We start from the raw sequence: 12,141 nt of genomic DNA, 5'->3' as shown, positions 1-12,141 counted from the left end.
GTCACATACCAGGTTAAGGTCTTTACAGTGAGTAACCCCTGCGTCACTTGACTTGCGGATATGCAGCATTTCCAATAAAGCAGGGTCGGAGATTGCCCTATACGCAAGGCAGAGATTGCCTCCGAGGAGTCTGTATGAAACAAAATAAAGTGACAGCAATTTCATCTGATCCATATAGGACAGATGCTGAAGACCTTTCATTTTCCTTCAGAGGAACCTTTATGGTTTCTTCAATTTCTGCAGATGTTTGGAAAGGTACATACCAAAAGAGGCGTTGTACTCAATTACTGGCCTGATGAAGGAAGAGTACATAGAAATTATAACCTTTTTTTTTTTTTGGAGGCAATGCCCTTACTTATGGGATGAGCACTATAGAATGCCCCTCTTACCACTGTGGAGACATGGTGATCATAGGTAAGGTTGCTGTCAACCTGTGTGCCCAAGTCTCTCACCACTGAATGAGTATTTGGGGTGTTGCTATTGATGTGGTAGTTAGCAGGAATATCTCCCTTACTGAAAGGGATGATAATACATTTTTTTTGCACTGAGTTTAAGGCCGTGACTCTGGCACCAATTATTTGTTTGCATAAGACCCTCTTGTAGGATGCGGACATAGTTTGGAGATTCTATGACCACTCCCAGTTTGCAGTTGTCAGCAAACTCTGTCAGCCCCATTCCTTTAGTTTTTGCTTGTACTTCAGAGAAATAGATTCTGAACAGCAGAGGTTCCAGGACTGATCCCTGTGGAACACCACTGGTAAGGAGTCTGCTGTTGGAGGTAGAACCCATACAGTCAAAATAGGGGAATCCATCAGTGAGCCAGTTTGTGACCCACCTAATGATGTAAGGGTTGATTCCTAGCTGGGTGAGTTTATCAACGATGCCTGAGTGGGGTATAGTGTCAAAAGCCTTGGCTAAGTCTAGGTAGGTTGTATGCACAGATTTCCTCTCGTCCAGGGCCTTGGTGACTGTCTCTAAGAAGTCCATAGGTTTAACAGGCAAGATCTCCCTTTGACAAATCTAAATAGAGTATGGTCAAGTGTTTGGAGATACTCTGTTGATAAGATCTATGGTGATTCGCTCCATGGCCTTGCAGATAAGGCTAACGGGTCTATAGTTCCCAGGGTCAGTGGAAGTACCACCTTTGTGCAAGGGGATAATGGTGGCCATTTTCCATTCAGCTGGGATGAAGCTGGTGCTAAGATTATGATCATAAAGGCTATCCAATGTTGTTGCTAATTCTTGTTGGAGCCCATGAATGATGCATACAGGGATGTTACCAGATCACATACATGCTGTGTTTGTGGCCTTTGCGAGAGTGTTTATGACCTGCTCTTTAGAGATATAAGGTAGGGGACAGATGGCAGGGATGTCATAGGGGTATATGTGGCAGGGACAGGGGAGTGGAGTTTTCATAGGAACCTGTCGGCTAACAGGTCAGCTTGTGTCCACAGGCTCAGTATATGTGGTAACATTAACTACCAGTTTGGTACAAATTTGGGCCCTTCCTTTTAGGTTAAGGATGTTCAGAGGTTGGTACTAGGCTATCAGCCCTAGGGCCTATACAAGCCTAGCCATAATAATTCCCTGGCTAAAGAACGCCTTTTGATTGCCCTTAGTTGAAGAAGCCAATTTGGATTCGCAATTTGCTTTGAAGGAATTCACAAGAAGTCTTATTTGCTTGTTTAAGCTGAGGGGGGAGTGTTTCCAGTTTAGGGCCTGCTCCCTCTTACTCTTAGACAGCAATTTCTTCCTCTTATTATAAAGCCCGTTAATAGCAGTTGTCCACCAGGCAGGTTTGCTCTTTCTTGAAGAGCTTGTTTTGGTCCTATCAGGTACGGCTGAGTCAATGCAGTTATACAGGTGTTTGTATAAATGCAATGGTGTAGAACTTGGCATAGTCGCCAGTTCCATTTAATGGGCAAGGTGCAGTGAAGCTATTTATACCATCTCGTAAGAGGTTATAATCTGCTTTGGAGTTGATTTTCTGTCTAGGTGTTGCGGGGGGAGCAGGTGTAATAATTACTTCAAATAAGACTGATATGTGGTCAGATCTCACCAGGGAAGACCTCACAATGGGGGTGTTATAGCAGTCCCCCATATAAGTAAGCACCAGATCCAGGATGTTGGTGCCTCTTGTGGGGGTATCAACCAGCTTCGCACTGGAGTTAATGAAGTTGAGGAACCTTTAGGCAAGTGAGTTTGAGCAAGAGTAATTTACACAGTCAATGGATGGGTAGTTAAAGTTGTCTAAAATCATGGCATTCGGATGCATCTTGATAGACTCAAGTAGATCCAAATCACAGTGGGCATCCTGATTCATGGAGAGGGTCCTGTAGCTGGCAATGACTTTAATAGGTGTCCCACCAACAGTTAATTGCACCTAAAGCATCTCCAAGGAATCATACTGTTGAACCAATCCTGCGGTGTACTTTTCTTTAATGAATATTGCTACACCCCCTCCTTTAGTTTTCACACCTTCAGTTTGTGGTCTGAAAGTGTGGAAGGAGGTGTAATCCAGTATGGCTGTTACAATATTCAATACTTCAAATACAGTTGGTTTAGACTGATTTCTGTTTTTAGCAATTGCTTTTTTGGCAGCCACAAGAATTAAACTTAGTCAAAGCCTCATTATGTCTAGACAATTCAGATCCTGTATCCCAGCTTAAACAATAATTGCCTTAGTTACACCCATTTGCATAACCAATATTTCTGACAGAGTAATCTGTAGGGAATTTTAGAAGTTTGCCAACTCATATGCTCCCAGTTATCTCTTTCTTCCCCATTACACCTCCAACATGTGCTATCTCCCTAAGGAAAAATTCTTTGAAGTCTGCTTGGGGTATAAAAATACATATCCAAACACTTCCAAGCAAAAATCCTAAACCTTCAAAACTGTTATATACTTGGGAGCCATACAAATTTCATCCCATTGTATCCCTGCGAAGTGTGTAACCAATCCCTCTTCTCAATCTTTTCTAGCCTCCTATATTGATTCCTATAGCTATCATGCAATATTTTATATGCCCTACTAATTACCCCCTTTTTAACAGCAGTTTCTGTTTTCGATTCAACTAAAAACTCTACCAGAGCAGGTCTTTCACTTTAGGTTTCCCTATACTCTGATATCAATCCTGGATAGGGAAGGCAGTCTCTAGCCTGCAATGCGAATGTCTTCTAAGCCTCTTCCCATTCTGTTACCTTTCCCTGTCTAGTTATTTGCTCCCTTTACCTTGGTTTCTTTGTCAACTTTCTCCAATAAATTATAGCCCCCTCTTGTTTATTCTCTGTACCACTAACTGCAGTCACCCATATCAGCAAAAATCTCCTTTCTCCATTCTCATTGTGGCTTAGTTCTTAGAATACTTTCTGCACTTTATGCATATAATAAGAAGTTATGTTCTTACCATAACATTCCATGTTAGTTGTCTTCTTTTCGCCTTCTTTCTTGCTGGATGGGGTTCGGAGCCGATCCTCGGCTCCGACTCGGCCTATACTATAGCTCGAGAGCTATTTTTACCAGCTCGAGGCAGCCCTATATCCCACAATACCATGCGCTAACTCCCCAGATCTCGTTGGCAGCTAACACATAGTATAAATTTATTATTATTATCCCCATTTCCAAGTACGGACTCCCTGCTGGTAACACTAAAAATACGGGGAAACCGTAAAGTATTGTATCTCATGAAATGGAAGGACTCAGAGACCTTCAAGTCTGTCCAGGCTAGGGGGCAGGAGGGAGGGACGCAAGAAAGAAGGCGAGAAGAAGACAACTAACATGGAACGTTATGGTAAGAACATAACTTCTTAATGTTGTCATTCTCGCCTTCATTCTTGCTGGATGGGACAGCGTCCCTAGCACCTTAGTCCTGGGTGGCTCAATGGAACAGACTCCTCAGTACAGTGGAACCAAAGTCAGCTCTATTTCTGGAGGCTATATCAAGTTTGTAATGGGCAATAAAGGTATGTTGGGAAGCCCATGTAGCTGCTGCACATATGGCATCTAATGGTAACCTTGCTTGAAAGGCTGTTGATGTTGATAGTGCCCTAGTTGAATGAGCCTTAGGCCTAGACGGAAGTTGCCTGTGTCTCAACTCATAGACAAAGGTAATAATGGATGTCAACCATCTGGGAAAGAGTAACCTTTGATACTGGAAGCCCTTTCTTCCCTTCAGCACAAGAGAGAAAGAGCTGGTCTGACTTTCTGAGTTGTTTAGTCCTGTCTAGATAATACCGTAGTTGGCAATGAACATCCAATGAATGTATTTCTGTTCAGCCCTGTTGGAACAGTCTGGGAAGAAGACAGGCAAGTCAATAGAGTGGTTTAAATTTGCTTCAGAGGACATTTTCGGTAGGAAGGAAGGATTTGTTCTGAGAGTTACCCTGTCTTTATGAAAAACCAAATAAGGGGGACGGACAGACAAGGCTTGAAGTTCCGATACCCTTCTGGCAGATGTTATGGCTACTAAAAACAGAGTTTTCCAAGAAAGAAGCTTGATGGAGCAAGAGGTTGCGGGTTCAAAGGGAGGCAGAAACAATGACGTTAGAACCAAATTCAAATCCAATGGTGGGGGCGGATCCTTAACTGGAGGTCTAAGCAAAAAGATGCCCTTGAGGAAGGCTTTACAGAGTTTGTGGGACATAATATTTGCTTCTGACAGCCCCACATGAAAATTATCAATGGCTGCTAATTGTACTCTGATAGTGGCTGACGATGACCCTGAATGAAAGAGCTCTGCCAGAAAGTCTAGAACCCTATGAATGGGTGCATGGAAAGGATCTAAGGACCTAGCCTGTGCCCAGAGCAAAAAACGCTTCCATTTACTCGCATACGTCTTCCTAATATTGGATTTATGGGAAGCCAAAATGATATCACGGACAGGAGGAGAAATAAGGGGAAGCCTGGCTATAGCTGGAAGTGGAGCAACCAAGCTGTGAGTTTGAGGGAATGAAGAGACTGATGCAGCTTGCCCGAGAGATGGGTCAACAGATCCGGAAGGGGTTCCAGATGCCAAGGCTTTTCCAGTAGATAACTGTGCAGGAACGGAAACCATACTTGTCGAGGCCAAAACGGAGCAATGAGGATCATTTTGGATCTCAATGCGGTTGCTTTCTGAATTAATTGCAGGATCAACGGTAAGGGAGGAAAGGCATATAGAAGACCCCGGGGCCAATCGTGAACAAGAGCGTCTCTGGGGGGATGGCCTGGTAGAGGGAAGAGTGTGAAGAAGTCGAGGCACTTGCTGTTTTGAGGGGTTGTGAAAAGATCGCAGCAAGGCTGGCCCCACTTCTGAAATATTCTGTCTGCTACCACTTGATTTAGAGACCACTCGTGAGGCATGAGGATAGTTCTGCTCAATCTGTCTGCTATGACGTTGGACTTCCTGGGGATGTGCGTTGCTATCAGAAACCGTTGAGAGGAAATCGCCCATTGCCAAAGTCTGAGTGTTTCTCGACATAGGGGGTAGGACTTTGTTCCGCCCTGCTTTTTTATGTACCACACCACAGACATATTGTCCGTTTGAATTGCTATAGTCCCTGTGGGAAGAGAGCTCTGAAGGGCTTGCAACGTTAAAAGCACCGCTCTCATCTCCAGGACATTTAAGTTCAGGTGGCATTCTAATTGTTGCCATGTGCCCTGGACCGTCCTGCCCTGATAGTGCCCCCCCCACCCGATCAGGGAGGCATCCGTTGTCACCGTGGCAACTGGGGGGGGGGGGGAGAACAAAGGGTCTGCCCTGAAAAAGCTGAGGGGAAACCATCCATCAGGAGAGATGATTCTTGCATGATGGGGTTATCAAGATGTTATGAGTCATTGGGAGCTGTTGAAAGGACCACTGAGAAAACAGCATCCACTGAAGGATCCTCATGTGGAAGCGGGCTAATGGGAGTGGAAGGCTCGCCGCTGCCATAAGGCCTAATGCTTTCAGTACTAACTTGACTTGAACTCTGTTGGACTGAAACAGGAACTGAACATTCCGCCGTATGTCTGTCACTCTCTGAAGTGGTAATGTTGCAGACATTTCTGTGGTGTTTAACATGGCGCCTATAAAGTTTATACATTGACAAGGAGGATTTTGCAAAATTTATAGAAATGCCTAGATTGTTGCAAAGTTGAATAGTGTAATCCCTGGCCATTATAAGATGCTGCTTGGTGGTAGCGGAAATGAGCCAGTCGTCTAGATATGGAAACACCTGGAATCCTTTTTGTCTCAGGTGAGCCATGACCACTGCCAACCATTTGGTGAACACCCGGGGGGCTGTGGTGAGACCAAAGGGCAGGGTTCTGAATTGATAATGACTGGCTCCCAGCCAGAAGAGGAGAAACCTCCTGGAGCGCCTATGTATCTTTATATGATAGTACGCGTCCTAGAGGTCTAACGAGCACATCCAGTTGTCTCTGCCCAAAAAGGGTAGAATGGACTGCAGTGTTACCATCCGAAATTTTGTCTTTTGTACAGAGTTGTTCAATCTGCTGAGGTCCAAAATGGGTCTCCAGTCTCCTGTCTTTTTTGGTACCAAAAAGAATGTGGAGTAGATTCCGGATCCTAGCTGATCTGCTAGGACTGCCTGGATGACTCTTTTTTTTAACAGCTTTTTTATTTCTAGCTGTGCCTGACCCCTTTGTCTGGGTGGTACGTCTGGTAGGGGTCTTGGCGGTTGTACCGGAGGGGAAGTGAAGGGAATTTTGTAACCCTCAGATATGATCTTCTGTACCCATTTGTCTTGGGAGAGGGATTGCCAGGCTTCCGGGTACAGAGATAATCTTCCCCCGACTGCCTCCGAAGGCGGACAGTCAGGCAGCTTCTCAGGGATGCTGAAAGGGTTGGTCAGGGAAGGATTCCCTGGAACCCTGGTTCTGTGGACCCCCTCTGCCCCTGGGGCGGCATCTGTTATTGTTCCCCCCTCTGCCTCTGGGGGGAAATTCACCACGTGCGGCAGGCGCGACTCCCTGTGGTTTGCGGAACCACATCTTTCCACCCCTCTGTCCCTTAGGATAAGGTCTAGAAGGTGTGGAAAAATGGACTCCCACGGCATAGAGAGTCTTACCATCTTGCCCGCATCTGGTGAGGGTATTCTTCACCTGAGGTCCAAACAATTCTGAACCATCAAAGGGGGTGTTGGTGAAGGACGCCTTGAAGGGATCGGCAAAGTTACAGAGTCGCATCCAAGTGTGACGTCTCAACGCAACACCTGTGCCTGCGGCCCTACTCGCTCCATCGGCTGCGTAGGAGATAAGCCGCATGGAGGAGTTAACAATGGAATTCAGGGTAGCCAGCTGGGAGTTCATCTTGTCCTGATACCCCGCAGCAGAAGGATCCTGTACAGTTTCACCCAGTTCTTTGAGCAAGTCCCTCTGAAGGCGGGTGAAATGACATAAATAGTTCAGTGATCGCATAGTAAAGGTCGCTGAAGCGAATGTCCGCTTACCGTACCTGTCCATGGTCCTGGACTCTTTGTTAGGAGGATGAACAGGTACAGAAGGATCAGCCAATTCCTTCTTAGTGGCTGCTGCTACCACCATAGCATCAACTGAAACACCTTTGGTGAGAAAGGATTTGTCCTCTGGAGCAGAAATAAATTTAGAGGGCCTCCTAGGGATAGGTTCCACTGAATCAGGAGCTGCCCACGCCTTTCTAGCCACTACCTCCATTAGTGGGTCGAAAGGGGGAGACACCCAGGAGGTGGAAGGGCGAGATCCAAAAGCGTCAAGGTAAACCGACTCGTCCTCGGAGGGTTTGAGAGTGGACCAATTTCCCCTCTGTTTCAGGATCTCTAGGATGTCTGAAAAAGAGACATCCTCAGAGGGGGATCTCAGGGAACCCTCCGATTCATCCAAGTCGGTGTCCGACATGACAGACTAGGGGGAGTCTATGTGCTTCCTCTTGCACTTCCTTTTCCTAGAGGGTTCCCCTGAAGCTTCAGGGGAGGCCTCGGAAGAGGAGGAGACACCCAAAGTGGGTACCCTACGCTTTGGATCTCTGCTGTCAGATGCAGGAGGATGGCCAGAGACCGTAACAGGCACTGCACAGGGAGGAGCTGCAGAACTTAACCTTGGAGTGGACACTGGGTCCAGCACGCTCCTCATCACCTCGAAGGCTCCCCTATCAGGTACCAAGGGCAGTCCCGGCTCTGAAGAGACCCGAACCGCTCCCGGCACCGACAGAGAAGGCTCCGAGAATGATGTCGGGGCCGAACTAACCAGAGCCGAAGCTCCGAGAGGGAGAGCGGGGTCGAACAAGGGTTCGATGCCACTCGCCCTCTCGGAGCCGACAATGGAGTCCCGGCGCCCGGACCTCTCCACAGACGGAACCAATGAAGAAGTTGGAGCCAACGACACCGGAGCCGAAGGTGGAAGTATCGGCTCCGACGTGGGCAAGGTTACGGTTCCGACAAACTCCGGCTCCGAACTCGAAAGGTGAGTCGGAGGAGGAATCTATAGCGGTACCGAAGGAGCCACAGTCTGGTGAGACGGGCTTTGGAGCATTTGGGCTAGTGCCTGAGATTTTATGAGCCTACTGACCACCCTCTCAATATCATGGTCGGAAAGCCTGGATGACCTAGATTGATGAGTCCTATGACTCCGCTCCAATAGGAGTGGTGATCTCGGAGCCGATCGGATGGATTCTATTGAGGGGGATCTAGAGCGCTTGCGCACTGGAGTCGGCTCCGATGCAGGTTTCAGAGCGGATACTACCTTGCCTGCCTCGGCTCCGATTGGAACCGATGTCGGAGCCATCTCAGTTACGCCAGTCCTCGACTCAGAAGCTGGAGCCGAGGGTTTGGCGGTTTTTGAAGACTTCCCTGAGCCAGACTTGGACGGGGAGTCATCGTGCTTCAATAAGCCCCTTAAGATGAGCTTATTACAACGCTCCTGCAGGACTCTTGAACTAAATCCGTGACAGACGGAACAAGAGTCCTGCAGGTGAAAAGGCCCTAAGCAGTAGACACAAGAAGTGTGACTGTCTGTCAGAGACATTTTCTGACAGCACGAGTCACATTTCTTGAATCCTGAGACCTTAACATCTTTGGACATAGTCCTAACAGCAGCAAACACAGTAATCACAGTCAGCCCACACACACACTCAACTTATAACTAGAAAAAAGTTAAGGGGACTGACTAAACACCACACACAGACACTCTAAGGGGTCTGGAAAACTAAGGTAAAGCCCGTAGGCCCAAAGATAAAAATTAACTAAAAAGAAGGGAAGAAGGGCTACAAAAGGGCTGTAATGAATAAAACAATCGATAGGGACCTAAAATAGGAAATCTATCTGGAAAACTACCTGAAATATAGTACTATAGAAAAAATTCTCTTTACTGACCTGAGCCGGTAAAAAAAAGGCAACCTCGCAGCGAAGCGGCAAACGAGAACTGGGGAGTTAGCGCATGGTATTGTGGGTTATAGGGCTGCCTCGAGCCGGTAAAAATAGCTCTCGAGCTATAGTATAGGCCGAGTCGGAGCCGAACCCCATCCAGCAAGAATGATGGCGAGAATGACAACTTAACATTGTTCTGTTCAGCTGCTATTCTCCTTAAGGATCAGCATCAAAATCCTACTTTCTATGGATGGATGGATTTATCTATTTTATATAATGTATGAGGCAGTACACAACACATTGCACTGACCATTTTAAATTAAGTATGAACTCTAAACAAACATTTATAACTAGAAAAATATAATGCATGACAACACACACTACACAGAAATCATCATTTTTAAATTAACTTTAACTCTATAAGTATGGAATGTGTTTTTATAGCAAATAACAGTTTCCATAAACATACAAGAATCATTTAAGTATATCAAACTTTTCAGTCTTTAGTACTATAATGTAATTTTGGACTTTATATGTATTTTTTACTCAGTGATCTTCTAAATCCAGAATATTTGACTGTTAACTTCTGGCATCTACTTTCTTTTGGAGCAGTTCGTGCCACATTACATCTTTTTTGGAGGCATGACTTGAGTTTCTCTTCAACTCCTGGCAATCAACGTTTTTGACTTTCTTTTTTTCTAGATGACAGTACACACTGTGACACTTCTGACTAATGTTGACTTTTAACTCAAAACCAACAATAAAAACCACAGATCTCGCTGCTCAATGAACAACTATTTAGTACGCGCTTTTGTCTATACCTAAACAATAGACTTCAGAGTACACAAATCCCTCCTACCAATCTATTTATATTTTGGCAAATCATATGATCCACATTCTGCAAAGGTAATCCACAAAACCAATAAATACTTTAAAATATTTCTAAAAATGTGTGTGTGTGTGTGTGTGTGTGTGTGTGTGTGTGTGTGTGTGTGTGTGTGTGTGTGTGTGTGTGTGTACACACACACACATATATATATATGTGTGTGTGTGTGTGTACACACACACACACACACACACACACACACACACACACACACACACACACACACACACACACACACATATAGATATACACACACACAAATCATAAAGAACTTTTCACAACTTAGCTGATTTTAATTTCAACAAACATTTAATAGAAACCCACCTATGTATCCTGGTTTATTACTGACATTCAGTAGGGGTTGTCAATCTAAATCTGTCAACCCCATTACAAGTAATTGGATGCTTATATAATACATTATGAGTTCTGCATGTTCTTATAGTATTGTTATGCTCACAAATTCGCTGCGCTAAGCTAAAGTTTTATCAATGTAGAATGCTGGGCAGGACTTGCATATAGCTATATACACTTCACTGTTTGTTCCACAGTGAAATCTTCACTTAAAATACAATGTACTTGCATACCCAGAAATACAGTAGAAATACAGTTTGGTCGTATGAAACAGCTATGTAGCTGACAAAAATGAACACAAAGCTCAAATAAAAGTAGCAGGGCAAGAACTGTCCCAGTGTTAAAATATATGCACCTTCCTAATATTAAAAATACACAAACTGGCATTTTCTTCGCCAGGCTTTATCTGCTAGGATCCCTGGTGTATATCTAATCATGAAAAGAACTTGGTATCTGATACTGTTGAGACAGCTTCAGTATAAACAAATGGCAATGCTCTCTTTAAATCACTTTATTCACACCTACTGGATCACAACACTGTGAGTCACCATAGCATTCATGCATTCTCTTGCCTCTGTATGCTTCCTAATGACATTAAACTTTCAGTTTACTTAATTTGATTCTTCATTTCAGTAACAAACATCTATGGTCCAGAAATATCTTGCACCCTTATTAGAAATATTGAATAAATGGCAAACTTGTTCTAGGCCCGCAGTAATTCTTCAGTTTATCTGTAATTGCTGCTGTTCTTTTCCCTCTTTAATAAAAGAAAATGTTTTAAAAATATGGCACACAGTACCTTTTTAGGCTTCCAAGTTCTTCCAGTTGGTGAGGATTAAACTAAATTGCTGGATCCAAAACTTCTGGTTTACCACTAGACTCATAGTGGTTGCATATGGTCCATTTTCTACCAAGAGTTATACTTGTCAGACTCTTGAAACACATCTTTTCCTTCGCTTCTACAGACAAGACTTCTCCACTTTGATAACATACATTTAAATGTTTACCAGATTTTTTTTTTTTTTTTTAAGAATACTCAGTAAACAGAGCTATCAAGAATGAACATCCAGTCACAGCGAAGCTGTTTATTCAATGCATTCTTAAAAAGAATGTGCATCACATGACATGCAACCGTATGTAGCTAGGTATTAGCATTTAAAGCGATAAAAGCCAAATGCTACAATTGCATTACTATTTTATCTATAAGAACAACCCTTTCCCTGATATCTGGATAATTGCCATACACAATCATATCCATATTAACCTCTGCCATCTCTCATTTTCCAAAGATCCACGCTCTTAGTTCAAAACATTTCTATCTTGTTGACACTGCAGAAAAAGATGTTCCATAGTTTCCACAACATTACATAAATGACACAGTTTTTCATGAACCATTTTATACATCATAAGGCCTTTAACTGGCATTTGCATTAATTATATTCTCCAGAAAAAAATCTTTATTTCACAAAAATGAGAAAACCTTTTACTGCTGTGTAAAATACTTTTTTTTTTTTACATCAGAAATTTTCTACCATGGATCAATTCCAATCCAAAGTTGCATGCCTTGCTCATACTATAGTTTC

General features: G+C 44.0%; 1 protein-coding gene across 1 annotated transcript in view; it reads right to left on the bottom strand.

Moving 5' to 3' along the window:
• The window catches only part of IAH1 (isoamyl acetate hydrolyzing esterase 1 (putative)), a 408,138-nt gene that overhangs the window by 135,077 nt on the left and 260,920 nt on the right, over nucleotides 1-12,141 (bottom strand). The gene's annotated exons all lie outside the window — the stretch shown is intronic.

The sequence above is a fragment of the Protopterus annectens genome, chromosome 1.part1, assembly GCF_019279795.1.
Source record: "Protopterus annectens isolate FY-2018-M chromosome 1.part1, PAN1.0, whole genome shotgun sequence".
Taxonomy (NCBI): Eukaryota; Metazoa; Chordata; order Ceratodontiformes; family Protopteridae; genus Protopterus; species Protopterus annectens.
The sequence above is the reverse complement of the archived record's forward strand: the minus strand, read 5'-3'. Positions and strand labels throughout refer to the sequence as shown.